Source organism: Balaenoptera ricei, chromosome 3, assembly GCF_028023285.1.
Source record: "Balaenoptera ricei isolate mBalRic1 chromosome 3, mBalRic1.hap2, whole genome shotgun sequence".
NCBI lineage: Eukaryota > Metazoa > Chordata > Mammalia > Artiodactyla > Balaenopteridae > Balaenoptera > Balaenoptera ricei.
In genome coordinates this window covers 157,121,464-157,147,597 of record NC_082641.1, presented here as the reverse complement: position 1 = coordinate 157,147,597, position 26,134 = coordinate 157,121,464, and the positions used below count along the sequence as shown (strand labels likewise).

Below are 26,134 nucleotides of genomic sequence, written 5' to 3'. Positions count from 1 at the left end.
GCTTCCTATTTCTTCTGGGCCAACACTGAAAGAATATTTTCAAAGAAACAATATCCTCTCTCCTTTGCTCTTCTGAGTTTCACGTTCTTACCTCTAGTCTCATTTTCAACCCTTATTACGGGATGCATCACAAAAATAGAAGAAAGTTCTTTGTGCTTTCCCTGTACCAGCCAATTATTCTAATTTGTTCTGTCTCTAACGAACAGAATGCAAAATCAACACAAAGCCTGATTATGCGACCTCTTCCAAGGGAAAGGTCTGAGAGTTGTCTATTTACTAATGAAGCTCAGTGTGTATTAAGGGTTGACTGAAGCAATCATCAGGAATTTTCATCCCTTAAATTAGTGTTTTCCACCAGATGCACATCTTTCATTTAGGATAATATAACTTTTAAGTTCAGGAGACAGCTGGAGAAAAGAAAAGAACAAAAGGTAACCAACACAACATTTTAAGTGATAACACAGTAACAGCTATCAACCTTCCCTGAGGAATTCAGCCTATTTCATGGACACAATTTAGTACAAACTCATAAGAAAGCTAACAAAACCCAAAACCGCTTCACAATAGCGTAGAGAGGTAAAGGTCAAAAATTATTACTGCCAGGCCCAGCAGACAATGGCACCTACCGCAAAGAGCACAGGACAGGAAAACCTGGAAACCTGTGTTCCAGTTTCGGTTATTCCTGTAAGCATTAGTATGATCTGAGTGAACTCAGCCTGCCCTGCTTTTTCCGTTTATAAAAACCTACATCATCCTCTCAGTAGAATGAAATGCCACGTCTGAAAAGTTGCAGACCTCTTTAGGAAAGAAACAAAACCCATGCTTTCCAACCAAAATGGAATAATTCAGTCAATGGAGACTTAATAAAAATCTGCCATAAAGCAATTGTTTACTTGAAATCTATCTTTTGTGGTATATTTATTGGGGTAAGGAGTGTAAGGAAATCATAATTAGAGTTACCAATTATTCCAGAAATCAAGGTCATTAAGTTCAGATTCCAACTTTGACCTTGACCCAGGCTTATAGAGATGTAAGGATGTCCCAATACCTCATATCCAACATACATGGGAGAATCAAGGTATGCAAACAGATCCTCTTATAAATATCCCATATGTAGTGGTTTTAATACAGGGTCTCAGATTCGTTGCCGTTCTTCGCATCCAGATGTGGGCATTTTTCCCTTGAATTTGGGCAGGCTTTCCATGCCTTCAAACAATAGAGCAGGGGTCAGTAAATTATGGCTGGTGGGCCAAATCTAGGCCTCTACCGGCTTTTATAAATGAAGCTTTATTGGAACACAGCCATGTTCCTTAGTATATGTATTGTTTGTGTCTGTTTTCACATCACAGCAGCAGAGCTAAGTAGTTGCAAAAGAGACTGTATGGCTTGTAAAGCCTAAAATATTGACTGTCTGACACTTTATGGAAAAAGATCTCCAACGCCTGCAATAGTATATAATGAAAGTGATGCTATGTAACATCTAAGACTAGGTCATAAAAGGTCATGCATGATTTTGCATGATTCTCGTGGAATGCTTGAACCCTGGACACTCATTCTTGGGATACTCTATCTTGAATCTTAACTACCACGTTATGAGAAGTCCAAGCCACATGGGCAGCCATCTATAGGCACTCCAGTCAACAGTCCTTGTTGGGCCCAGTCTTCAAGTCATCCCATCTCAAGGGCCAGACGTGTGAATTAAAATTATCTAGATGATTCCAGCCCCAGCCATTTGAATCCTCATGAGCTGAGGTTTCAGACATCAGTCATGGAGTAGAGACAAGCCATCTCCTCTGTGTATTGTTTGAATTGCTGACCCACAGATTCTGGGCACATATTAAAATTTTTGTTTATTTCACCACTAAGTTTGGACTTCTTTATTATGTAGCAATAGATGACTATAGCACTGTGTCTGTACACAGGAGATCTGCATTTCACAGAGCACATATTTAGATGTGAATGTTGACTGCTCAATTTCTAAGAAGAACGTATACACACATATAGGTACAAAATGTTTATGTATATGTAAATATTAGACCTATATAAACGAATCTATATTATCCATAAAATGAGGGGCCCTTGATAATGGCTAACATTTTTTTTCGGTATTTATTGTGTTCCAAGAACTGATAAATTCTTGCATTGTATGAATTTTCTCTTTTAACCCTCATAGCAACTCCCGGAGAGGAGTAATGTTATCTGTATTTTATAGATGAGAAAACTGAGGCAAAAACAGATAACACGCTCAAGAGTACTCAACAAGTAAATTTTAGAGTCAAGATTTGAACCCAAGTTCTCAAGTTTTAGATCCCTTACTCTTAGTCACCAAGCTATATACTGAGGAAGGGGATGAAAGCTGAAGCCATTACCTCATGCTCAAGAGGTTAGACAGAAACTTAGCAGGTATGGTTGAAAGAAGACAGGACTTGGAGTCGTAAGCCCAGAGCCTGAGTTATGAAATGAATTCTCCTCTCATCTAGATATAGGTTTGTTTTTAGAAAATGAAGAAGAGCACTGCATATTCTGATTGTTAATTTCTGTACTTAATGATGACCAAAGAATGGAATTTTACCAGGGAGTTATTTTGCAATGACATAAATTATTGATTCAAAATCAAACCTTTATTATAAATTATTGATTCAAAATCAAATCTTGATTAAGTCTCCATCGCATCAGAAGTCTCTCCCACTCTTCATTTCTTTTTAAACCCTTTTCTGTCTACTCTTGGCCAAAGCTTGAAGCCTAATTTAACATTTGGAAATAAAATAATGAAATAGTCATCACACAGCAATTCCAATGCCTACTGAAATGGAAGGTCTAAATAATTTTTCAGATAATTTAGGAAATTAAAAATATTTACATCATAGATGCAAAGACAGAAGTTACTTGTGTAATAAAATAAATGGTGAGACAAAAAGCTTCTGGTCAAGTAGATTTGTTTAAATATGAACACTAATCTGAGTTCTACCTCTGTGCTAAAACCCAGTGACAGGTTGCATACAGCTTCTAAAGGGATAGTTCAGTGCGCTGGGTCAAATTCATGCCATAAAATGTGGTATTAGTAGTAGTACCAGAAGACAGAGTGTGACTGTCTTCTTTGGGACATAGACGAAGACGCCAAGATAGACAATATCAAGGACAAATTATGTAGAATAAGATATTATCTCAGTCCGTGGAACATGTCATCCAGGATAGAACAAGAAATAGATTTATTATCAAGTACATGAAGCCAGAGACAGTAAGCAATGAGTGGTAGTTGGTTAAAATAGACAGGTTTTAGAAGTAGAGGCACGGATGTAGAAAACAAACTTAGGGTTACCAGGGGATTGTGGCAGGGAGGCTAAATTGGGAGATTGGGACTGAAATATACACACTACTATACATAAAATAGATAACTAATAAGAACCTGCTCTTCTTATTAGCACAGGGAACTCCACTCAATACTCTGTAGTGGCCTATTTGGAAAAGACTCTAAAAAAAAATAAAAGTGGATATATGTATATGTATAACTGATTCATTTTGCTGTACACCTGAAACTAACACAACACTGTAAATCAACTATACTCCAATAAAAATTTTTTTAAAAATAGGTTTTAAGAACGATAGTCAGGGAGCAGTGTGGATTGGAAAGACCTGGCAAGAAATATTTCTGCATCCTTAGAAAATGCTCCCCAAGTTGGCTATGGCAAGGGTGAGCATTTAAGAGATCTTTGACCTAAGGAGGACATGAGATGAACAATCTAACCCAATGTGCATGAATTATTCTCCTCGGTGCTATCAGAAATCAGATGGCATCCTAGAGCAAGGGTCAGCAGATCTTTTGTGTAAAGGGTCAGATAGTAAACATTTTGGATTTTGTGTACCATATGTCTCTGCTGCAACTGCCCATCTGCTGCTGTAGCACAGAAACAGCCATGCACAATACGTTAATGAATGGGTGCGGCTGTGTTCAAGCAAAACGTTATGTACAAAACCAGGAGTCAAGCGAGATCTGATCAGTGGGCCAGAGTTTGCGGACCCCAGTTCTGGGTCAGTGTTCACAGCTGAATGAGTCATGAGGCCTTAAGTTCCAGTTCCTATTGTACTACTTTCTACCTGGGTGAACTTGGGTTCATCCCTTTTATTTATATGGGCCACTATATTAGTCAAGGTAGTGGGTGGTTTTTTGTTTGGTTTTTTTGTTGCCTGAGACTGAGTTACTGTCCCGATATCTCACTCTAAAACCTATAGAAAGAGAAGGGCTGTGTTCCTCCAGCTGTGGCACCTCAGGGTAGGGTCCTCTACCTAAGGCTCTGAAAAAGTAAGGAGGGCACAGTGCTACCTCATAGTACAAAAAGGTACATGAAAGACCTATGTTCTCCTTCCTCTGCTGCTGGCAGGCACTAAGATGAGGAAGAGATGCTCAGAAGGCCATGGCATGGTGATGGAGGAGTCCAGTCTGGCTGCGGCACCTTCACGACCTTAGGAAAACTGTCGGCAAGCTTTCATTAGAGTAGGTTCAGGCCACAACGTGCATATTCATCTTTCATCTGTTTAAACAAGGCACTAACTAGTAGGTGTCACTGGTCACTTCCTATTGAACAAAGCCTACAAGATTTTAGGTAAGCATCAAGACACTGATGTTGGGTCAGGCGAAGATTTCTTAGCTATGACACCAAAAAGTATATTGATAAAAGAAAAAAATAAGCTGGGCTTCATTCAGATAAAAAATAATGCATTTCAAAAGACACCATTAAAAAAGTAAAGACGTGCCATGAACTAGGAAAAAATATTTGAAAATCATATATCCAATAAAGGACTTGTATCCAATAATAACAAGCGTTGGCAAGGATACGGAGAAACTGGAACCCTCATGCATTGCTGGTGGAATTGTCAAATTCGAAACTGCTACTTTGAAACACTGATTCATCATATGACCCAGGTAATTACCCCTAGGTAACCACCCAAGTGAAATTAAAACTAAATGCACACATCAGCCAGAGCGGCGAAAACGTGGAAACAAACCAAATGTCCATTAATTGGTGGATGGATAAATAAAATGTAGTATATCCATACTATAGAATATTCTTTGGCAATATGATACATGCTACTGCATAACCTCAAAAACATTACGCTAGATAAAAGAAGCTAGACACAAGAGACCACATACGGTATGAGCCCATTTATATGAAATGTCTACAAAAGGCAAATCTATAGAGGTAAGAAGTAAATTATCGGTTGAATGGGTCTGGGGGTGGGAATGAGAGTGATTCCAAATAGGCACAAGGTTTCTTTTGGAGGGTGATGGAAATGTTCAAAAATTAGATTACATGATAGGTGCATACAACTCTATAAATTCACAGATTTTACTAAAAACCACTGAATTGCATATACTTCAAAAGAGTCAATTGTATGGCATGTGAATTATACATCAATACAACTGTTCAAAAAATAAAGAAATTTAAAAGAGAAGTCAGGGACAGCCCTGACCCCAAACCTCACTATGAAATGTTAACATATTTACACAGAAATCTGCCACTTCTCCTGATGTCGCCCTTCCAGAAACTTGACTCTTAGGATGAGAAAGAACACGAACGAAGAGTAAGAGACCTCCAAACAGGGTCTAAGATAGCCGTGGCTCATTTATGCACTTTAGACTACAGGAGAAAATGGAAGTCCTCCCCTCGCCCCTACCCAGCCTGAGATGAAAACTTAATGACTCATAGGTACAAATGCAGGGCACCTAATTTGCAGCTCGATTATCTGGTTTTCCTCAGCAGCTACATTAACTAAGTGACAGTTAATACTGAGGATGGGATCAGAAGCAAACTATCAAAGCACAGGCCTCTGGGTCTGGTCAGCCCCTTACAACTTCACACCACTGAGGGCAGGGCAGCAACGGTACCCTGGTGGCCAAAAATGGTTATGACATCTGTTATCTGAGGCTGGAAAGAGAATCAGTTTCTCAAAATGAGGTCATCAAAATGGCCATGGGTATGCACCCATTTATGATACAGGTTCTCTTGCCTCACTCAAACCAACTGAATCAGAACCTCCAACAATGATACCTAAGAATCTGCATTTTTAACAAGCCCCCTCGATGATTCTTATGTTTTAAATTTTATTGTGCACAAGAGCCCTTTACTTAGAGAATATTAGAGATGGAAGGAACCTTGATGATCATCTAACCCAAAGTTCACATACTGTAGATGAAAACACTGGGGACCAACGATGTAACATGATTTTCAAAGATCAAATCGTTCTTTAAACTCTTTAAAAACAAAAACAAAACTATGTCTCTAGTCCTAAAAATTGTCAAGAATACTACTGACAAAAGAGAATATAAAATGTACCTTGGAAATATTTTCTTCAAAGATTGATGAAGATAACATGCTTCATCATTTAAAGGGATATGTTTCTGCTCTCAGGAAAATTAATCCAGAGCACCTCATTACCTGAAGCTGCCAACTAAATGAGTCATCGTAACAGTTAAATTATTTTTTCCTTGTTGGTATGTTCAGTTTAATTATTGCCTTTTTTCCCCAAACCTACCTCCCTTGAGAAAATGCATAGGTTACTTGACCCAAAACACCAACATTCTTACAGATCACAAGCATTAAGTCATCATTTCCTCTGAAGCCACATCTCCAGGGCTGCAAGTCATATTTTTCTATTAATGCAGCCTGAATTCTCCTGTGCGTGGGTCCTAAATCATGAGCTAGCAAGAGGGAGGAGATATGGGGATATATGTATATGTAGAGCTGATTCACTTTGTTATAAAGCAGAAACTAACACCATTGTAAAGCAATTATACTCCAATAAAGATGTTAAAAAAAAAAAAAAGATTACATTCTATTGGAGGAAAACAGTCAATAAACAAATATACAAATGAATTAAAAAAAAAAAAAAGTGGGTTTCTGTTTCCAGGGGCCTATTTAGCCAGTGGGTTCATCCCCCGAAACCTCAGGCTCCCTTTCATTATTCCTGCTTGATCCTGCCTTTTGATAATTTCCAGTCAAGCACTGTTGTCTTATTTTCTGCTTTAGACAAGCTTAAGGGAGAGTTTCTTAAGTCACTTGACCAAAATATATTTTGGAGCATGGAAAGAACATAGTTTCTTTGTTTTTGGGGGGGTTTTGTTTTCACAAAAGGATTACTTGGATTCAAAATCTTGTTCACTGACTTGTTAATCGTGATGTAGTGACCTGACAAATTTCTCAGCCTGTTAGAGGCTTTAATTTCTTTTTCACAAAATGTAAAGAATAACACCTACCTTGCAAGGTTTTTTGCAAAGAGTCTAAAAAACACGTAGCACGTAAAATAGATAATATATGTAACACGAACAGTGTCTATTGTATATATATAATTGTCAATGAAAAAATGTTGCCTGCCATATCAGTAAACAAAGGATGTTGCAGCCATCAAGCCATCACATTATAGCCGCCCCAAGAGTGAACCCTGAGGAAACTCAGGATGGAAACAGGATGCCCACCATCTAGCAGTCAACTGCCACAGCCTCCCCTGATGGTGCACCCCGAGGGAACACAGGATGAGAAAGCACAGGATACTGGCCCACATAGCTGAGGTGCATATCAAAGGAAGGATTTCAGTGAGCCCAGACTTTTGCATCTTCCCATACACAGAAAAACACTAAAAAGTCATTAACTCGAGATGTCTGGTTTTCTTTAATTAACAGGAATCTTTCCATGTTCCGATTACCTGGTCTTTGTTGCAAAAACTCCTATAGTTGATGGCTCCTCCCTCTCCTTTTTGGATCAGTCCCTCAGAGAGAGCTGAGAGGCTGTGTCCCAGGCTTAAGTCCTCAGTTTTGCCCACCCAATAAAACATATTTCTCAACTTTGAGGTTGTGCATTTTTTTCAGTCAACATCATATACATGTTAAATATACATATATAGAATATATATACACAAATATACATATATATTAGTGTAGGGGGTAAAAACATGGACTTTTCCTTGTTATTTAACCACTCTGAACCTCAGTTTCCATTTCAGCAAAATAGACATATTAACAGGTCCTAAATCACAGTGTTGTCAGAAGGGCTAAACACACATAAAGCATGTACCCGCTGTCTGGCAAACAGTAGGAGCTCAACAAATGTTGTCCAATGGCAAGGCAGCCCTCAAGAGACCAGCGGTCAGTACGTGGTGGGTATTATGATTATTGTTCATTTCTATCAGGGGCAATCTGGAAGCGCAGAGGCAGAGGTTTGGAGGAATTTTAGGGGGTCCACACAATACACCCAGGTGGGAACAACACAGATCCCCTGAGTGGGGTTCAGGGAGCACCTCAGCAGCCCTGGCCCTTCCTGCTCTCTCAGTTGGGAGGGTCTCAATGCTGGACTTTGTATTTTCAAAAGATGGCCCGGGCCTTCTTCAGAGAAGAGGAGGTGACAGACAGCATGATGATGGCTGATGAAGGTGTGGGATGATGAGCGGAGAGTCAGCTTGTACCAGAAACATCAACACTCAACCAATGCCTGGCTCTACTTCCTCACCTGTTGATTGATGACTAGGCTTTATCTAGTTTCAGGACGAGAGTAAAACACAAGGATTCGAAATAGAGTCACAGGTGTAGAAAACAAACTTATGGTTACCAGGGGGGGAAAGTGGGGAGGGGAGAAGGATAAATTGGGAGATTGGGATTGACATATACACAACACTACCTATAAACTAGATGACTAATCAGGACCTACTGTATAGCACAGGGAACTCTACTCAGTACTCTGTAATGACCTGTATGGGAAAAGAGTCTAAAAAAGAGTGGATTATATGTATATGTATAACTGCTTCACTTTGCTGTACACCCGGAACTAACACAACATTGTAAATCAACTATACTCCAATAAAAATTTAAAAAAACACACGCAAGGATTCTCCAAAGATCTTATGTTTGGACCTGATTCCTAGATCTTCTTCTGGGAATTGGGGGTGGGAGGAGAGAGAGTAAAGGAAACAGTGGGGTGGGGCGGGGGGACGTGCATAGGGAAATGAGCGCTTCATGGTGGAAGCACTGAAGCACCACAAAAGGAGTTCCATCGATCCTGGAGAAATCCCCTCACGTCCCCTCCAGGAAAACTTCAAAACTCAGGACTGTCGATTCAGCGCACCTGAAAAAAACAGAGCAGATGGACGTCAGGACCCCGTTGGGATCCTGCAGCTCCATGGCTGCGGCCCCAGCAGTTTTGAGGGCAAACAGCTTACTCCAGAGTATTGATCCAGCCACAGCAAGGTGCAATCTGCTTAAAAAAAAAAAAAAGAAATAAAAAGTCTGTTTGAGAAATAGACCCACAGACACAGAAAACAAAATTTCGGTTACCGAAGGGGAAAGGGTGAGGGGAGGGATAAATTAGGAGTGTGGGATTAACAGAGACACACAGATATATGATATATGTAAAATAGATGAACAACAGGGTCCTACTGTAGAGCACAGTATTACTGTGCTCAATATTACTCAATATCTTGCAATAAACGATAATGAAAAAGAATCTGGAAAAGAATATATATATATGTATGTATGTATACATATGTATGTGTGTATGCATAACTGAATCACTTTGCTGTACACCTGAAACCACCAACAATGTAAATCAACCATTCTTCAGTTTAAAAAAATAATTTAAAAATAATTTTAAAGTCTGTGTATGTACAGCAACCCTACCCCGTCAAGCCGGGAAGACGAACAGCAGTTAAGTGTAGACAGAGGCAACCCACCACATTGTCCCCAGCACGCAACTCCAGACATGGTCAGAAGCCTTTTACTGCCTGAGAGTTTTAGCACATGAGGGGGAAGCTTTTCAATCCAATTAGCATTCAATGGTCCTGATGCTCAATCACAGGGATCAGCTGGGAAGTTACTAAAGCCATTACCAAGGGCTGGAGTCGCCAGCTGAGTTTAAAATGTCAGTGCCTTTCCCCTGACACCACCTCCCCTCTTCCCACTGTCCCTCCCAACCAGAGGTCCTGATAATTTGGTAACCTTTCACAACAGCAGGCAGTCATCCTTCAGTCTTGGGATCAGGGACTTTGAAATACCCAAGGAGTCAATTACAGCTTGGCTCTGTCCCTGGGAAAAGAAAGCAGCATCCGAGAGGTGGAAGGAATTGGGGTCCTGGGCAACGCGGGCACGTGAGTTCCGAGGCGCCTTCTCCCAGATGCTGCCTGCATCCCACCAAAGCTTCCGAGGAGACCACAGCCTGTAGGGGTAGAAAGAAGAGCCTGGGAAGACCCAGCTCAAGGTTGCTCTAAGCAAAAGAGAATATGAATGGAGAATTGTCTCAAATTAGAGGAGGATTGCAGGAATGTAACCCTTTGTATTCTAAAGATCTGACAGTGAATTGGTAGGTAGGTAGGACCTTGGCTAGTTGTTAATCAATACCCATTGGCCCTTTCTCTTTGCTGCATCCAGATTCCCTTCGACAGCCCCCTTGCCTCTGGGTGAGGCCCTGGGACGAGCCCTGACCAGTGGACCATGCGCAGAAGTGGCTCTGTCCTCTCCGGGCAGAAGAGGCCAAGAGCGTGCGTGCCTTCTCCAAGCTCCCTTCTTCCAGCGCCGGGGCTCCGAGGACCTGAGGAAGGTGACGCCACAATGTTGAAGGACCCTGAGTCCCTCACATCTGCAAAGAACAGAGTCTCCCACTCCAACCCTAGCCAGTAAATCGAGCAAGAAAGAAGACTTGAACCTGTATGGATGAAGAATGTCGCCTGCCCTATCAGTCAACAGAGTGTTGCAGCCATCAAGCCATCATCAGCCATGGCAGCCATCCCCGATGGTGCACCCGGAGGGGATTCAGGATGGAGAAAAGCAGGATGCTGGCTCTAGATAGTTCAAATGCACATCAAAGGAAGGATTCCAATGAGCCCAGACTCCTGCCTCTTCCCGTACATAGAAAAATGCTAAATTCATTGACTTGAGATGTCTGGTTTTTCTTTAATTAACAGTACTCTTTTGATGTTCCGACTACCTGGTTGTTTGGGGGTTTAATGTTTTGTTTTGTTTTGTTTTTGCAAAACTCCTATATGTCCTGGTTCCTCCCTTCCCTCTTCAGTGCAATCTCTCAGAGCGATCTGACACTGCCTCCCGGGCTTAAGTCCTCAGCAAGTCCACCAAAAAAAAGATGATTCTCAACTTTTAGTTGTGCATTTTTTTCAGTCAACACCTGCTAAGCCACTGAGATTTTAGGTTGTTTGTTAGTACAGCTACCATCAGTTATCCTGACTGACAAAATGACATAATCAGAATTACAAACAAAAATATCCATCATATATATATATATATTTATAAACAACAAAATAACTGAATTAACTGTCCAAAAAAGGGAGCTGGTTAAATAAAGGATGGTACACGATACAGCCGTTAAGACACGTCTTTAAAATGATGCTAATGACACAGAGATACGATAAAAAGTGAACTTATTGTTTTTTATACTGCAGAGTAGTAACCAAAAAGTAATTGTAAAATAATTTAAGTACTTTGCTTAGAGTCTTTGAAGGGGATTTATGGATCACAGATTTTTTTTTTTAAATTCTCCCTTTCCCGTCTTACCACAGCACTTGCTCCCACACTTCCTTCTTCAAATATTCGTGCACAAAATCCCCGCCACTAGCCTACTTACCTCTAGCCTCCCCTTCCTTTTTCCCCCCAATACTGTACCCCCAAAACTAAAGGACAGTCCACCATGCAGAAAAGGAAGAATAGGTGGAAGGAGGGTAAGACTGCTAACAGTCATACATCAACAATGCTCACCCAGAACCTCTGGCAAAAGGAACTTCATTTTTCTACATCTTTCCAGAATCAGAATCTTGCTCACCTCTGGCCCAGGCTCAAAGGGAGCTCTTGTCGTCAGAGAAAAATTAAGGAGTTCTCCACTGCCTGTGAAAGTAACTGACGATGCTTTCTGATACATTGCAGGCACGGAGAGAGAGCATGTTTAGCTTAGTCAAGGCCTCTTTTATGACATGGAAAGAAAAGAGGTCAAAGTTACATTAAAATGAAGAATCAAAGAGTTCTTTGATTTTTGAAAGAAATCATTAATTGCATGACTTTTGATCAGACTGCATGTCTTATCAAATCTGGAGCTCATACTTGCACGTGGATGAATAATACAAGAGTCCCCACAAGATCCCTCTCCTCTGCAGCCCCATGTTTTTCTCCCTTTGGCTGGTGACAGTGGTTTTGTTCCTCTACGTGAGTTGGATGGGTTGGGAATGTGTCACTTTGAAAAGAAGATGCCCTAACACCTGTCCATAAAAAAGGCAGAGTTCTGGTTACCTCAGCCCTCCCATCCATTCTGGGCACCCACTCAGGGCTCCAAAATGATCTTGTTGGCTGGGCCTTCACAGTAGATAGGTGTGAATTAAATGACGAAGCCCTGGGCTGCGTCAGACAGAGGGGGCAAATCATAGTGTCTGATAGGACAGATATTTTGCCTGTTTTTAAATTTCTACACAATGGGGGATCCTTTTCTAGGCTGACCCATCTGGAAGTTGCTTTCCCGGCCCCGCCCCCCCAGGTATCAAATTCAGCCTCAACAGAACATGGGCCCTCAGAGATGCCACAAACATAGAGACCCCAGAATGAGAAAAAGGAGAGCGCTGTAAACCTGGATCTCAAGGAGGACAGAAACAGGCATTTTGCAGACAGCATGAAAGGAAAGCACAGAAAATGACTCCACTTAAAACAGAATTTTGAAAAAAAAAACAAAAAAACAAAAAACAGAATTTTGAGCTACAACAGCTCCGGGGACTTGAATTCTCTCCAGTTAATAAATACATAGTTTGCACCATCTTACCACAGAATAATCTGAGATAAGATGAGAGACAGGGTACTAAAGATCAACAAAACCTAGATTTTGAGTGAGGAGGACTCTGAAATGGGCAAGAATAGAGACATCTGCACTCAATACAAAAAGCTGAGAGTTTTGTCCACCCTTGTGAGGAAGGTATTAAGAACCTCAGTAAAGGGGCTTCCCTGGTGGCGCAGTGGTTGAGAATCTGCCTGCCAATGCAGGGGACACGGGTTCGAGCCCTGGTCTGGGAAGATCCCACATGCCGCGGAGCAACTGGGCCCGTGAGCCACAACTACTGAGCCTGAGCGTCTGGAGCCTCTGCTCCGCAACAAGAGAGGCCGCGATAGTGACAGGCCCGCGCACCGCGATGAAGAGTGGCCCCCACTCGCCGCAACTGGAGAAAGCCCTCACACAGAAACGAAGACCCAACACAGCCAGAAATAAACATAATAAATAAATAATAAAAATTTTTTACAAAACACCAAAAACATAAAATCTGGAAAAAAGTTGAACACCTATATACGCCCTGCAGACTTTACATTTAGTATTTTGAAGAAAAAAAAACAAACAAAGAACCTCAGTAAAAATGATTTAGAGTCTTCAATTACTCCTTTTCTTAGTAAAAGTGGAGGGAGATAAACAACCTTAGTAATCGTTACGGATAATATCCGGACTATGGGTGTGTCACTGGCAATCTCAGAAAGTGGGTCTCTCTTGCCCTCCTGGGGCCCCTGGGGCTGTGCCAGCCCACCGGCACGCCCCACGTGGGGTGTCTGCTAGACTAGGGCATGGGTGGGGAGGCCCAGGTGTGAGGGGCCAGGTAGAGTACCTCTGCCTCCCCCCTGATCTCCTCCACAAAACTGCCCCTCCTCCTGAAGCCTGACCCCCAAGTCACACGTTCCTTATCATGACCTCACTGGGCAGTGATGACCTCACCGGCCTTCTAACAGTTTCCATGGCCGCGTAACTGCCAACGTGCTGCCCTCAGAGAAACTTCCCTGACAGTTCTCCACCAGATACCAATCTCTTTGGTTGTCTGAGTGAGAATGTGTGACTGGATCGTCTATATTAACTCAGACCTGTGCTCTGTTCCATGGGTGGGCAGTGCGGCAGGTACACCGAGACCGCCCGGAGGCATGGTGTACACACAATCTCACCTGGCTGCCTCATGTTCCTGTGGGGTTTGCCCACTACGTATACCTGAGCGCGTTGCCAGCTGTAAGTAATACCAGTGACCTGGGACACCTTCAGGGACCCACAGTGCTCACTGCTGAGGACAAGTGAAAGGTCATCCCTGGACAAGTGTGCAGGATGGTCCTGATCTTTATAAATGGAGCTTCCCCTTTGGGCTACAGGATGCTTCCATTCAGACCCTTTCCTGATTGGCCTCTTAGCAAAAGACAAGTGCATTTTTGTTGGCAAATGGTAAATGGAGCAGTTTGAGGAAGAGGGCCACTCCTGAAACACACCTTCAAACCCAGGCACCTCTGTGCTGTCATGGAGACATCTATATCGGTGCCCTCAGACACATCCCATCCTGAGCTGCTGAGTACTAGGGGAGAGGGTGGTGCCATATTGATGGGAAGACTGGAAGCACCAAGAGGGATGTTGAAGTGCTAATGAGACTGGGGGGCTGAGGAGATGGTGTCCCAGGAGGCTGGGTTGGTGTGAGCCTAGACTTGGTACCCAGAACGCGGTTCTCAGTCTCCTGATCACTCTGCCTCAGTACTTGGCTTTGTTCTAATCTACATAAAAGTATCAGAGGGCTAGAGTTCAGTGTGGTGGAAACAGGCAGTATAAATGGGGCCCAAGAGGGGTTGCCAAGGTGGGAGGGGTTCTTCACCAATTTACATTAGATTATTTTTTTCCAAAACTTGAAAGACATTTCCATTAAAGCCTCAGAAGTGACAGACTGCAAGAAATGTTTTCTCTGTTGTGGAAGGGAGAGATGGAGAGGCTCATGGTTGCAATGACTTTCGGGTTCTACTGTTTTCCCTGGAAACGGTGAAGAGACTTCCTCATGTGCTGCAGCCGTAGGCTCTAGGAATTGCTTTTGCAGCCAGTGTCCCTTCCCTAGGGACTCATAGAGGTGATGGGCCAAGGCTGTGTTTTGGATGTCAAGTCGATTAAAGGTCTTCAGCCAGAAACTGGGAGAGACATGAGAGAGGGAAATTCTGGCAGGAGACTGTGTACAGCAGAAGTGACTGATCAGTTCTGATTTTCTTTGCAGCAGCAGTGGCTCCCGTTTCTCCTCCTACCCCTGGTCAGTACCATGTCCCCTACCGAGGGTGTGGAGAAACGCAGTTGGGCTGGCATGGGGAGACATACTGCCTGGTTGGTGGCTACCGGGCCTACGGGGATGTTCCTTTGGCCACGCCAGCAACGGTGGAAGCAGAGAAGCCAGTCCCCAGACGTGCTCCCAAGAGAAAGCGCGCTCTGGAAGAGTCAGACGAAGACCTGGGTTGCCCCAGACCCAAAATCCGGCGATTGGAGCATTCAAGCAGCTTCGGACTAGAAGGTGCTTTGATTCTCAAGCAGGGTGGCCCAACCTCTGGGCACATCCCCTCTGCAACAGCCCCAGTAAACCAATGTCCCATCCTTACTTTCTCAAGGTCGGCAACAGGGAGTCCCCTCCTAAAGAAGGTTCTCTCGCATTGCCACTCTCTCAAAGGCTGCCCCCAGTGTGGTTCCCTCCTGTGGGCCTGATCAGCCTTAGGGCAGAGTTGTCTCTTTCCTTCTCTGAGTCGGACCAAATCGTCTTAGTAACACCTCTTCACAGTGGTGACCATGTGTTTCACGGGGGCTGCTGCTGAGCCTTTATCTCATCCTTTCACGGTGGAGAGAGGGAGAATTATAATGATTTTTACTTCTAGGGGAGAGGGTGGTGCCATATTGATGGGAAGACCGGAAGAACCAAGAGGGCTGTCGAAGTGCTAATGAGACTGGAGGGCTGAGGAGACGGTGTCCCAGGAGGCTGGGTTGATGTGAGCCTAGACTTGGTACCCAGAACGCGGTTCTCAGTCTCCTGATCACTCTGCCTCAGTATTCGGCCTTGTTCTAATCTACATAAAAGTATCAGAGGGCTAGAGTTCAGTGTGGTGGAAACAGGCAGTATAAATGGGGCCCAAGAGGGGTTGCCAAGGTGGGAGGGGTTCTTCACCAATTTATATTAGATTATTTTTTTCCAAAACTTGAAAGACATTTCCATTAAAGCCTCAGAAGTGACAGACTGCAAGAAATGTTTTCTCTGTTGTGGAAGGGAGAGATGGAGAGGCTCATGGTTGCAATGACTTTCGGGTTCTACTGTTTTCCCTGGAAACGGTGAAGAGACTTCCTCATGTGCTGCAGCCATAGGCTCTAGGAATTGCTTTTGCAGCCAGTGTCCCTTCCCTAGGGACTCATAGAGGTGATGGGCCAAGGCTGTGTTTTGGATGTCAAGTCGATTAAAGGTCTTCAGCCAGAAACTGGGAGAGACATGAGAGAGGGAAATTCTGGCAGGAGACTGTGTACAGCAGAAGTGACTGATCAGTTCTGATTTTCTTTGCAGCAGCAGTTCCTTTGGCTACGCCAGCAAAGGTGGAAGCAGAGAAGCCAGTCCCTAGACATGCTCCCAAGAGAAAGCGCGCTCCGGAAGAGTCAGACGAAGACCTGGGTTGCCCCAGACCCAAAATCCGGCGACTGGAGCATGGTGCCAGGAGGTAGACCCCACAGCATCTTGCTGGTTGAGGCACTCTGAAGAGAGGGCAATGGTTTAACTGCCTAAGGCAGCGACTGCCTCTTCCTGCAGTGACCCACCCCGTCCCCCCACTGCCCACTGCCACAGATCACAACCTGCGTCGTTCTGTTTGAGCCTTCCTCAGCCAGGAGCCTCCTGCCACACTAAATGGCCAAAAGCAAGGAGCCTCAGAAACTGAGGTTTGAAATGACAGTCTGCCCTGAACATCCCAGGGCTGAAGCTGGCCTGGAAGAAAACGTGACGTTCCTCTGCTCAACCCTCAGGGGCCCCTTTGTCAGCTGAAGACAGAAAAGTCTGCACTCTGCGAGCCGAGAAGAATGCAGGAGCAGAGACAGGGTGCAGAGAAGCCTTAGCAGGCTACCACATGGGCTCCTGCTCTGAGCCAGTGTCAGCGGCCACCACCACAAACCAGGGGGGAGCTGGGTTTTTTGAAACTGAAAGCAGCAATCTGTGGCTTCCCAAAGAGCCTCCTGCCTGGGGTCTCAGGAGGCAGGATAGAGAGACCCAGGAAGACCTGCTCCCTGAAGCAAGAACAGGATGGAGAGTCAAGCAGCACGCACCCTGCCCCGAGGTTCACATGCTCCTTTATTCCCAGCCCTTTCTGTCCCCAGGGGGGTCCCTTACTGCTCAATGTTTTTCTGTAACAGACTTCTAGGGTCGCCAGTGCTCACACTTAGGTCACTACCCCTGTGCTAGGCACTCCTGCTACCCAGGAAAGGTTCCAAAGGTGGAACAGCTCCAGGGGGTGCCAGGGATCAGAGCAAAAACTGGAGAGGCTGGGGATGAAGGAGTTTGGGCACAGTCCCTAAAGCATCTCAGTGGTTGAGCTTCTGTGAGAAGGCACATCCCCTCTCTCTCTCTCTGTGTGTGTGTGTGTGTGTGTGTGTGTGTGTGTGTGTGTGTTGGAGGGAGGGGGTCCCCAGAGGAGGCAGCTAGGGGGAGGGCCTGAGGCTGGAAATGGGGAGTGGCGTGCGGCCTCTGAGCAAGCACAGGCACTTAGCCCTTGAGGTTTCTGGGAAAGCTAGAGTCACAAGGGCCTCGAGATAAGGCAAGTGTAGCAGCAGAACCCAGGTGCCAGGTCTTTCCTCAGAACCTATACTTCTTCACGAGGCCAGGCCTTCCATGCTGAGGTAGGAGGGATCCTGGCCAGAAGGTCGGCCAGCAGCCCTGGGAGGAAGGTTGCTGCGATGGGGGATCTGCTGCCATGGAAATGACTTCATTTCCTTCCACTCAAATAGCCTACTGACTGGGTTCCTGCTCTGCTGAGGAAAAGGGTCGTTGACTCTCCCCAGAAGGTGTTCAGTTCACATCCCAAAAGTCCCTCTCTTCAGGCCCTGGGGAGGTGTAGCAGCTCCTGAGGGCGCTCTTTCCTGAGGCTGGCTGCCAGAAGTGTGTGTGTGGGGGGGTTCCTGAGAGTTCCCGGGTGCTGGTTGAAGTCCCCAGAGAATGGTCATGCAGGTTGGGGAGTCAAGTAGGTGGAGAGAGAAGGTCGGGGGCAGAGGGCCCCTTCCTGAATCCAGAGCTCACAAGGTTCCCCCCCCCATTTCCAGAAACTCTCTCTTCCCCCACACCAGCCCACATGGCCCCGTACCGGGAAACCGGGAGCCCAGAGCACCTGTGGCCGCAGAGACACTGGCACGCAGCCCTCGGAGTGGGCGGGGCCGGCTGCAGGCAGATGGGGACGCGGTGTGCTCCCGGGAGGCCTCGGGCTGAAGGTGGCCCTCTGAGAGAAGCGGCCCAGCTTGGCCAGGAAGGTTAGAGGCGGGGGAGAGCAGCCTAGGGCGCCCCCTCGGAGCAGTGGGAGTGGGAAGAGGCGCAGGGGCGGAGGGAAGCCGCGACGGGAGGCGAGTGGGCTCTCAGCAGAGGCCAGCTTAGCCCGCGGGAGCTGCCTCGGAGCAGGGGGCGGGAGGGCAGTGCCGCCCCGGGGCTGCCGGGCTTCGCGGATCGCGGCTCTCCGCACACGGCTCGCAGGGCCCTGTGACTCTGTATCCCCTCCCTCACCCCGCCCCCCTCGCGAGGCCACGCCGCTGGGTGGCCTGTGTGGACGGGCACAACCCCATCGCCCGCCCCTCTCACACCCGCCTCTGCCCACCCGCCTGGCCCTGCGCAGCTTGCGGCCCGGGGGCCTCGAAGGTCCCCGCGCACTCAGCCAGCGGCCTCTGCTGTGTCTGCTGCTGCTGCTGCTGCGTCTGCTGCTGCGGCCGGGAACCCGCGTCCAGACCACGCCGGGCACCTCCAGCACCCCGAGTCCGCGGGAGCGCACGCGGGCCCTGAGGCGGGACTTCCCGCTTGTGGACGGGGGGCTGCAGTGTGTGCGGGCTGGTGGGGGCCGGTGGGGGCCTAGCCTGGCCCTGGGCAGGGGAGGAGGTCCGGAGCATGCAGAGCTAGTGGGGAGGCTCCCTCACACCACCCCTGGATGTCCTCTCCATCATCTATGGATGCCCTTCCCCTTCTCTGTCATCCCCTCCCTGGTGGGAACCCCTCAGCCCAGGCCTCAGCTGCTCCTAGTATAGTCTGTGTGACAGTGTGAGGTGGGGGACCCCCCGGCTGGCCCAGGCCAGGCAATGTGTCCTGCCTGATCCCAAGACCTAAGGAGCCCACCCATTTGCCTTGACCTCCCTCCAGCCACAACGACATGCCCCTGGGTCCTGAGGCAGTTTTACCACAATGGGCTCCAGGATGTTAATCTGTGCAATTTCAGCCATGGCCAGACCAGCTTGGACAGGCTGAAAGACGGTCTCGTGGGTGCCCAGGTACCAAAGGGCCACACAAGGTGCCACCATGGCTGCTGGGGAATGTGGGGCAGTTTGGGGGCCTCAGAGACCACAGGTGAGTCACACTGGAACTAAGTTACCATAGTGGCCTAGAAAGTGCCATGCCATGGATGCTGGGGGCTACAGGGGTCACAGTGAGCCAACCTGACGGGCATCCGAGTACCACAGAAAAAGCAACGCGTTCCATGTGACTTCTGGGCACAGTGAGTGCTGTGCCAGCTGAGGAGGCTATGAGAAGCCCAAGGAGTTCCAAAGCCCAAAGCGAGCCCTGGCCTTCCCTCAGTTCTGGTCAGCCTACGTCCCATGCCAGACCCACGAACGGGATGCTGTGCGCCTCACCCCGGATCAAATTGACCTCATCCGCCTCATGTGTGCCTCCTATTCTGAGCTGGAGCTTGTGACCTCACTTAAAGGTAGACGGGGGACTTCCCTGGTAGTCCAGACGTTAAGACTCTACGCTTCCACTGCAGGGGGCTCGGGTTTGATCCCCGGTGGGGGAACTAAGAGCCCTCATGCTGCGCGGCACGACCAAAAAAAAAAAAAAAAAAAGGTAAACAGACTGGTGGTGGTAGGTGCTAGGGACTTCAGTAAGCTACCGCTGCCTCTGAAAATGATCATCTGACCTACCTGCCCCCAGCTCGCAACAATACCCGGAAGTTGGCTTGCCTCATTGGTGTGGAGGGCGGCCACTCACTGGACAGTAGCCTCTCCATCTTGCGTACCTTCTATGCGCTGGGTGTGCGCTACGTGACACTCACCCACACCTGCAACACGCCCTGGTGAGCGCAGTGCAGATGGTAAGGGCCCAGTGAGGCAGGGATCTGCCCAAGATCACGCTGGGGCCCAAAGCAAGTTTACCCCTGGGATCCGCCCTGAACCTGGGGTGGGGAGGGGAATGGAGGTTCGCAGAACAAGACTGAATCCCCAGAAGGGCCCTCCTACTGCCAGGCACAGCCCACTTTGGGTCCCTCCTCTTGCACCAGGGAGTTGCAGGTGTAGACGGTTCGACAGAACCTCTTTCTAGGCTCTTGTAGCCAAGTCATGGCCACCAGTCAGACTGCCTCCTGGCCATCCTGCAGGGCACAGAGCTCAGCAAAGGGGATCCACCCCTTCTACAGCAATGTCAGTCGGCTGACCGGCTTGGGCGAGGTAAGGACCCGGGTTCCATACCCTGCCCCACATGAATGTACAGCCCCGCCTGTTCCCTACAGATAAATGCACACAAGGTAAATGCAGCCCTGATGCCCTCTCCCCATCCTGTCCCTGCAGAAGGTGGTGGCAGAAATGAACCGCCTGGGCATGATGGTGGACTTGTCCCATGTCTCGATGCTGTGGCACGGCGAGCCCTAGAAGTGTCACAGGCACCTGTCATCTTCTCCCACTCAGCTGCCCGGGGTGTGTGCAAGAACACTCGGAATGATCCTGATGATATCCTGCAGCTTCTGGTGAGAGACTGCCCTGGCCCTCAAACCTAAAGCAAGAGGTTCAAACCGGGAGCCCTTGAACCTGAGCCTCTTCTCCCTCAATTTCCTCAAACCCCAGGTTAAATATCTTCTGCCCCCAAAACCCACGGTCCACAGCCCCTGAACTCCTGAGCCCTAGGTGGGGGTCTAGGTGGTAAGATACTCCACCACACCCGGAAACCCAGGGCCAAGACACCACCCAGACCAGGGCTGCGGCTCCTCCATTCACACAAACCCAGAGAGGAGACGACTCTGACCTCAACACCTTCCTCACAGGGGCCGAGAGAGTGAACAGGCAGCTGGCTGTGCTGGGGGCCAAGCTGACTGTCCACCGGTCCGCCCCTGCAGAAGAAGAACGGTGGCATCGCGATGGTGCCCTTGTCCGTGCGGGTGCTGCAGTGCAACCCGTTAGCCAACGTGCCTACTGTGGCAGGTGAGCCTCACCCTGGGCTCTCTGAAAACTCTGATTTGGAGCTGAAGCTGGGTCCAAACTTGGGGAGGACTTCAGAAGAGCCCCAGTGGCTTGACCCAACTGTTGGCAATAGGTACAGCTCCCAAAAACCCAATAACGGACGGTACACAGCACCTTGGTGCCATGTGGAACTGGAGCCACGGAATCAAAACTGCGGTACTGATGGGTAGCAGGGAGGCTGTCAGACACAGAGCCCGGGTGCTGCCCATCTGTGCCTCTGCAGGGGCTCCTAAAGCGCACTGCCCCTACCTCTGGCCAAGGGACTGGACAGCTCCTTAGGTCTCTGGGGTCTTCATCAGTTGTACTCTTGTTCCTCTCTCATCCTCCACACCCGGGGAAAGGAGCCCCCACAGGTTCTCAAGGAGACTGGGAGGCAGGGTGAATCGTGGGTGGGAAATGGCCCAAACAGGGGGCTCTGGGGTCCACTCCAAATCTGAAGTCCAGTCTAGAGCCAGCTGGGATCACTTCAGATCAAACCTCAGGGCCCTCGAGTTGGTACTCTCGGTGCCAGGCCACGAAGGAACTGGACTGTTTGGCCTACAGGCTGCAAAAAGGGGAATCAACAGAGGCCAGTCATCACCCCCACCCCTGCCCTGGAAGCCCCACACTGCTGACTTCCCATTCTTCAGATCACTTCGACCACATCAGGGCAGTCACTGGATGCAAGTTCATCGGGATTGGCGGAGATTATGACGGGGCTGGCCGGTGAGTGCTTCCCCATGGCTTGTCTCGGGCTGGCTGGGCAGCAGTGGGGCTTTCACAGCCACCGTGCCCACCACACTGTGGTCCTCATGGCCTTGACCATAGCCTCAGGTGTGCTGGCCCAACTGGTATCTCCCCTCTCCCAGGGTCTGCTTCCTGGGCTCTCCTGTCTGCTTGGCCCTACTCTAGGTCATCATATTTGTCTAAAACACCACACAGAGCTCATCTGCCCAGCATCTGCGCCCATCCAGTGCCAGCAGACCCACGGCCTCTGAGCAGACTCTTCGCAAGGTCTGGGCTGGGCTGACCATCGTCTCTGCCTGCAGCTGGGTCTGTGCACGCAGGGGGGTCAACCCAGTTCTTAAAAAGCTTTTCTTCTCTTTATAAATGGAGGCAAAAATTGCATTCAGTGAAAGGCATAGATCTTAACAGTACAATTCAATGAGTTTTGACGAATAGTCGAGGCGCTCTTGGGGCCTTCCTTTGAAGGATGAAGAGCAGGAGTGAATCATTTACTCTCTCCAAGTCTCCATTTTCCCTATCTGACCAGGGCTGGGGTTCAGTGGACCCTGGACACATAGGGCTCTGGTTCTGACTCAGGACCAGGGAACAGGTCTGAGGCCCAATAGCTGGCTGGCTGGCGGCCACACAGGTTCCCACAGGGGCTGGAGGACGTGTCCATATACCCGGTACTGATACAGGAGTTGCTGAGGCGTGGCTGGAGTGACGAAGAGCTCTGGGGTGTGCTTCGAGGAAACGTGCGGCGGGTCTTCAGACAGGTGGAACAGGTATGCTGGGCTGGGCAAAAGAGTAGCTCTGAGCAGGTGGTCTGAGCAGGTGTACGTGGGGGTGCTGTGAGAGGTGCTGCCCGCTGACTGCCGCCTCCAGGTACGGGAGGAGAACGAGGGACAGAGTCCCTTGGAGGATGAGTTCCCAGATGAGCAGCTGGGCAGCTCTTGCCGCTCCGTCCTCCCACGTCTGCATCAGAGAGAGGATCTGGCTCCAGACCAGAAACTAACCAGAGCTGCGGTTCGTGGGAATCCCATTTTGTCACCTAAGTGGTCATTCTCAAAATCTTGCCCCCACATGGGCCCAGGCCTCACAGTTATTGCTGCCTTCCCAGTCCTCATTGTTTGGCTCTGGTGATCCAGTTAATCCTGCCAGATGTCACTTTGGCAGCCACAGATACCCCCCAAAGTTTCCTTGCATGCAAGCACAAACATTTCCTATGTATTATTCTCTTCTGATAATTCTTTCAATGTATCCCTTCTGGCTTTGTGCAAAGCGATTCTTTGTTTTGTACACGGGGACCACATCTGGGAAAACATCGCCGCACCCTCATAAGTGACAGGGGGAGACCCGAACTGGCCAAGCCATGACAGGAGCTCGCCGCTGCTGAGCTCTACAGATCCCGCCCCTTCCACACAGTTCGCCAATTCCGCGGCGAGCTCATCTTTCTTGATGTTCTTCCCTTAGGAGACGTGTACAATGCAGCAGGATTCTCAACCCGTTCCCCGTGGTCACTTGTGCTAGATGGAGCTTTGCAGTGTTCTGTGCCGGCCGTGGGCCGCTGGTGGAACACTGTGTGACAACTGCCTGCACAGGACTTCAGGGTTCATGAAATGTCTGTCTTCCCAGCCTGACGCTGCTGAAAACCACGCTTCCCAGAGAAGGAGAGAGATCCAGCTGGTCCACACCTGCATACACATTTGTTGACATGTGCAGAGGACAGCAGGCTCTAGCAGGACCCACATCAGCCTAAATTCAAGAACTCCGGTGCCAGCCCTTGACAGCAGCTGAAGGGGGGTTTACAAGAGATGCAACCTCGAACCATACCCTAGGCTGAATCAGAGGTGCTGTTGGAAGAAATAGGCCGTTGTGTCACTTTCCCGAAGAGTTTGGCCACGAGAAAAGTCCCCCAGAGCCCAGCACTGTGGGAGAGGCCTCACCCACAGAGCAGGGCAAGTGTCCCAGGCAGGGTGCCCCGCGCCCGGCACCCTGCCAACGCAGCAGGAAGGTGCCCCCCCTACGCCCCAGACAACGGGAGCTCTCCTTTCCTCAATAATTGAGCTTCTCATCCAAAAGAGGTTCTCTTCCCACCCAAACATTAGAGCTTCTAAATATTTCAGGATCCCTGGGTTGTAGAGGGTCACTCGCCGTGCCCTTTGGATAAATGAAGCCAACGTCAGCTGCTTCTGGGCTAGCCTTGAACAAAACCATCAAGATGGAAAATCTCTGCTCCTGCCCTTCCTCCCGTCACCCCCCGTCAAGCCTTTCCTGCTGCATGCAATGACCCGGCTCTTTTGTGAGCAGGTGAAGAACACCCACGGTGCGTGCAGTTCTGTGGTCCCTGCAGAGATGAGGTGGGTGCGGGGGACCCTCAACCATGCTGGCCTCTGCTGCCATCCCCAGGGCCCTTGATGTGGGCTTCAGCACAGCACAGCCAGCCTCAGGAGGCCTGTGGGACCACTGGGGCCCCGGTGGCGATCCCCTGGATGTTCCTGGGGACGCTCCCACGACTCCAAGGCCAGTCCTGCCAGCACCCAACTCCACCAAGCTGGCACTCCTTACCTTTTCCGGATTCCGTTCGCAGCTCCCTCCTCATACGCATTCTCAAAGCTTCCAAGAGGGGTGACCCCACTTCTCTGCTACAACTCCACCCTGAAGGCAGCCCCCGCCTGACAGCACCGCCCGCCCCCCCCCCCCCCCCGGCAGGGCAGCCCTGAGTAGCTGCCCCTCCACGTGCACTGTCCGTTCCCAGGTCCCACGCCAGCCCGCCGAGGGGTGGAGCCTCCAGGAGAGCCGCTGTCCGCTCGCACTGCCCCAGCATCACCACCGCCACTTGCCGCCACTCTGCACTTGCCTCCTGTGTGCTTCCCCACCCCGGTCCCCTGCGTGGGTCCCCCGCTGCGCGTACACAAGCCTGTGCAGAGACAGAGCACAGCCACCAAGTCTGAGCCTCGCCGCTGACGTCTGTGCTTGGAGAGGCTGGAGGAAGCTGCTCCCCAGTCGGCTTCACCGCAGGGTCCTGGTACCCAGTCTGCCTCCAGCAGGGAGGTGATGGGACCCCACGGAAGGATGCCCAGAAGCTCTCCCGGCCCGCGGGGTCTGGGGCTGTTCAGCTCTCTAATGCTGGGTCCTTCGGAGATAAAGTCTTCAGTCACCTGCCTGGGCACCCCATCCCCTCTGAAGATACAAACTCAACCTCCTCCAGGGTCTTGGCCTGGAGGGAGGAGCCGCCCAGGGTCAAAGCCCATCCCTCTCTCTTCCCACCTCTAGACCTGTGGGAAGGGCTCAGGCTAAACTCCCGGTGCCTCTTCTCTCAAACCCTCAAATGATAAGAGAAGAGGTATGTCTGTCCACCTTGCAGGGTCCTTACTCCGTCTGCCAGTAGGCGACATGGTCCTGGAGGTGCTTCTTAAACTGCCAGTCTCACTGTCTTAGCCTCAGAGTTACACACGCCCAGGAAGGACCCCGGGTACACGGCGTCCCGTTACTCCCAACTCTACTCCTGAGCGTCAGGGTTAGCTGACAGCAGGCGACAACCCATTTCAGGGATTTCTCATTTCCAAGGGCTCTTGAATGCAGAAAGAGCCCTAAGAGTCAAAGGAATTTGGCTCCAGTGGTGAAGTTACAAGTCATCTGGCAAACACTTACAGCTGGAGGGCCAACTAAGCACCCCCTTAAATCTCACCACACAGACTCTGCTGATCCGGGCTGGCCGGTGTGGTTCTCCTAAGGTTGCTTGTGCTATCGATCATCTTGCTGTACCTCCCAGTTAAAGATACAGCCTTAGGAAGATGGCTGGACCCAGACCATCAGGCAATCATATTTACCCATTGACCTACCCTCTTCCTCCCTCCTTCCTCCCTCGCTTTGGAAGCTTTAGCGAAACATATTTCACTTCCCACTTTACAATGAAATCATTAGCCTCTAAATAATGCACCTTGCATGGATAGGAGGGCAGGCAGTCTGCACACACACCTGTGCTGGTCGCTCTGCCCAGTGAAAGGGAGGAGCAGAGTATTCCCCAAGGGGCTTTCTCGGAGCTTCGGAGGCTGAAATTTGAGGGTTGACGGGGTGTACACGTCAGGAAGTGAAAGAGAGAGACTCCAGCTGCGGGAGAGGAGGGGAGAGACTCTCAGTGGTCTTCCTAGGTAGTGAGCTGTCGGAGCGAGTGGCATTCCTCCCCATCTCGC

At 48.8% G+C, this 26,134-nt stretch overlaps 1 long non-coding RNA gene across 2 annotated transcripts; it reads right to left on the bottom strand.

Moving 5' to 3' along the window:
- Positions 1-5,146: 5,146 nt before the first annotated feature.
- Positions 5,147-24,605, bottom strand: LOC132362779 (uncharacterized). 2 transcript variants are annotated; one of them, XR_009502495.1, is made up of 4 exons: positions 24,507-24,605; positions 21,483-23,791; positions 9,980-10,196; positions 5,147-9,110 (listed from the first exon to the last, which is right to left on the bottom strand). It is a non-coding gene; the product is annotated as an uncharacterized LOC132362779 (long non-coding RNA). The 2 variants fall into 2 exon arrangements; XR_009502494.1 differs by lacking the exon at positions 24,507-24,605 and having other exon boundaries at positions 21,483-24,450.
- Between the last annotated feature and the right edge of the window lie 1,529 nt (positions 24,606-26,134).